This window comes from Pteropus alecto, unplaced genomic scaffold (assembly GCF_000325575.1).
Source record: "Pteropus alecto unplaced genomic scaffold, ASM32557v1 scaffold68, whole genome shotgun sequence".
Classification (NCBI taxonomy): Eukaryota; Metazoa; Chordata; class Mammalia; order Chiroptera; family Pteropodidae; genus Pteropus; species Pteropus alecto.
This window is the reverse complement of record NW_006441386.1, coordinates 7,546,036-7,550,030: the sequence shown is the minus strand read 5'-3', so window position 1 is coordinate 7,550,030 and position 3,995 is coordinate 7,546,036.

The following is a 3,995-nucleotide window of genomic DNA, read 5'->3' as shown; positions in this document are numbered from 1 at the left end:
CGCAAAATGCCACAGACCGATGGCTTGAACAACAGTTTATTTCTCTCAGTTCTGGAGCCTAGAAGTATAAGATCAAGGTGTTGGTGCATGGTTGGTTTCTCCTGAGGTTTCTGTCCTTGGCTCGCAGGTAGCCACCCTCTTGCTGCCTCCCCACATGGCCTTTCCTCTGTGTGTGCACCTCTGGTGTCTCTGCCTAATCTCTTTTTATAAGAGATTTGGTTATTGGATTAGGGCCCACCCTAAAGGTCTAAATTTACTCAATTACCTCTTTAAAGGCTCTGTCTCTAAATGCCGTCACATCCTGAGGCACTAGGGGTTAGGGCTTCAACATATGAATTTTGAAGAACACTACTTGGTCTATAACAATGAGTGTGCCTCCCTGGTGAACGGGACACCCTCTGAGGACAAGGACTGGATGTGAACCTCTGTATAACCTGTGGGGTCTCTGGGCTGGGTCTCTAGGCTGTTGTCCTGCCCTGTAGTGGGTGCCTGGAAACTGTCCCCTCCCTCCCAGCCCACTCCACTCTTCACTCTCTCCTACCTCTGGGGAGCGGGGTGGGGAGGGCAGGCTGCAGAGTAGCAGTGAAGTGTGGCTGTGTCCCTCCGCTCCTGTTTCATGCTGGCCCCTCCCAAGAAGGTGCAGTCTACTCTTCTGCCACAAGCCCCAAAAGCCCCACAAAGGATAGGAGATGGCTCCAGGAGCCCAAGGGGGCAATGGGCTGGGCTGTCAGGGCCCCGCTGCTCAGGGTTACAGCTGGGGCTCTGAGGTGGCAGCAACAAATGGTCAGAGTGACAGCTCTAACAAAAAATATCTCAAAGGAAAATACGAAAACTCATTGAGTATCTATATGTCAGACCTTCCAACCCCGGCTCTTGCAGCCACTCATAGCAGCCCTGGGTGCCGATAATTACTGCCCCCACTAAACAGACGCGAACACTGAGGACTGCAGGTTGGGGTGTGTGACATGTCCACGGGCTGATCCCTAGAGAAACTCTCCATCTCCCTCACACTGGCCCTGGGGCAGATAGTCACAAATTCCAAGAGGCTCTGAAGAACTCCCAGAATTTGATGAAATTCTCTCATTATAGTGGAATGTGCTCACATGAGCATAAAGCTGGCATAAAGCTCCCCATGCTCCCGGGGGAGGAGATGACTGCCATTCTTTCTGACTACCCAGGTCCTGCCACTCCCTCCTTATGTCTGGAATATTGTTTTCCTGTCCCCAGAGCCAGTGCGAGCCATATGATAGCTCTGCGAGAATCACAAAAAGGCATCCCCTTCTCCAGGTTGACTCGGCCCCTCACCCATACCAAGCACCCTAGTGCATGGCCCACTTCCCACTGCAGCAGCCAAAGCAGTCAGGGTGCCCACTAATCATGCACCCACATCAGACAAGGAAGTAGGTAGGTGCCATGGCCAGTCCATTCTGGCCAGGGCAGTGGCTATATGCCCAGCTTCCAGAGGTGACTGGGTCAGAAGCTCCCATGGTGGGACCAGGGATCGCAGCTGTCTTGTGCCAGGATTGCTGGTGTGGCTCCAGACCCGGCTCTCAGAGCCTCCAGATGCTCCCCAATCTCCTCCAGAATGTTTTTTTCCCACTTAACTCTCCAAGGTTGGTTCCTGCTGTTTGCAGCTGAGAATACACTGGGGTGAGGGGAAGTGTCCTGGGCCCCCTAAGAAGACTGCATCTCTTTGATGGTTGTCCCCACTTAGATGGTTGGCCTGGGCACACCTACCAGCTCCATCATTGTGACAATGGAATAACACACATTGCTTCTGTAAAGTGACATCCTTCAGATACTTGGTGGCTCTTTGGATATGCATTCCCTCGATGGCATGGGCAGTTTCACGAATGTTCTTAAAGTGAACACGAAGATCTGAAACTCTTGATTTGCATGATTTTGTGGGTTTTTCTGGGTCAAGTGAATAGCAAACCATTTTCAGAAGTTACCTCAGGCCTCTTATGGGAAGAGCAAAAGCTCACCATTTTGAATATCTAATTACAAAATAGAAAATGTGCTGAGAAGAAAAAGAACATGGATCCAAGAGAGCCGAGGAGTCAGGAAGGGCTTCTCAGAAGTGACACTGTTGCTGAGGAATGATCTAGAGAAAGAGGAGCAAAGTGGAGAAGGGCAGACATCGCAGGGAAAGCAAATGCAAAGGCCCCGTGGCCTATGTGGCTGGAATACAGGGGATAAGGGATGGGTTGTGGGGCCTCATGATTGAAATGATGAGTCCAGATTCTGTTCGTGCAACAGGAAGTCTCTAGAGAGTTGTGGCCAATGATGTGACACCACTAGGTTTATAATCTGGTCCTTCTGGGAGGAAGATAGGGGTAGGGAGCAAGGACGTTGGTGTGGGGAGACCAGCAAGGGAGCAACTGCTGACCTCCCAGCAAGTAGCTGACCTGGGTTTTGCAGAGATGATGGAGAGAAATAGACAGTTCAGAGGTCCCAAGGAATAAAGTAAACACAGGATATCAGAGAGGAGAGTTGGTGCCCGGCTGCCTGTTTTCCATCTGCTGTCATTCTGATTCCTTTAATTTCAGGTCTGATGAGTCATCTTTGAGTCATCGCCCCCACAATCACTGCTGTTTTTTTCTTCTTTAACAATGAACTTGTTTTTAACCACTGTACCATTATGTTACAGGCCAATGAATTTGGAGGCACTTCCCCAAATACAGTCCAGGGGAAATTTTTAAATGCCATCTGATAAAAGATTCTTCGCAACATGGCTGTCAATACGCACTCTGCTCAGGGCTGTCATGAGCTGGCCTGAGCAGGGCTGGCATCTGGCCGATGACCCTAAGTGTGACTCTGGGGCAGAACACCTGGCACAGCTGCCCTAGGCTCAGTGTGACAGTACCTGTGCTGGGCGATGACCAGCTCTGCCACTCCTCTCTGTGTATATTCTGTGATACTCTGGCACGCTTGCCACCACAGCCTTGGGTAGAACACCCACAGTTGTTCGGGCTGACCAGCGTAGGCTTCCATCTTTGTAAAATATTAACAATTGGTTGACATTCTAGTGGACTCATCCAGCTGCTAAGATGATGTCCCCAGCACCTCCTTTCCTGGGGATCTGCTCTGAAGTAAGTTGGGGTGATATAATCACTCTCAGAACATAAAGGGCCTCATTTTGCATTTATATGCATCCCCACATCAGAAACCCAGGTATAGCCTCTTCTGCCTCATCTCCCACATCCAAGAAGTCCCCAATTCCTCCGGCCACCTGAATATTTCTGGAATCCACCTCTCTCTCTCTAACTTCCTTCGGCTGCCCTGGTTCAGGGCCTATTCCATCTGCCTGGAAGACCAGGTCAGCCTCCCTCTCACTGGCCTCCCCACTCCCACTGCACCATCCATGCTACCACAAGGCAAGATGGTCTCCCAGCGTCACATGTTCCCGTCCTCCCTCCTTTCCCCTCTGCTCGACTAACTTCCATTTGCCTCTCAAGACTCGGCTAGGAAATCATCCCTAGGAAGTCCCTTGACCCTCGGGTGGGGTCAGTTGCCTCCCCTGGGCTCTTCGGCCCCTTCATAGTCTTCATCCACTATGTTGCAATGTCTGTTTAGAGCCTGTCTCCATGGTCAAGCCCCGAGCAGTAGGATGGAGTGAGAACAGCTCCTCAGAGGGCTGGAGGGGGTGGGGTGTTTGCTGTTCAGAAACGAGGGGCAGCTGCAGGCATGCTTAGGATGTCGCTGGGGCTGTGCCTGGGATCAGCACAGATTTGGGCACTAAAAATAAGCCACAAGAGGACCTGGGATATGCAAGAGCCTGATGCAATTACCACTCCTGGCTAATACATTTGCCCTGGAAGGGTTCATTCACTTTTTCATTCAGCAAACACCAACGGACCTCTCTTCCTCCCTGCCATACCCTCCTGGGCAGGCCCTAAGCTGGGGGTCCTAGGCCTCGAGTACCTCTACAACTAGTGTTGGAGCCAGGCCTGAACAGGACAGTGTAAGGCAGGCTCTGTTGGTGAGGGTGGGTG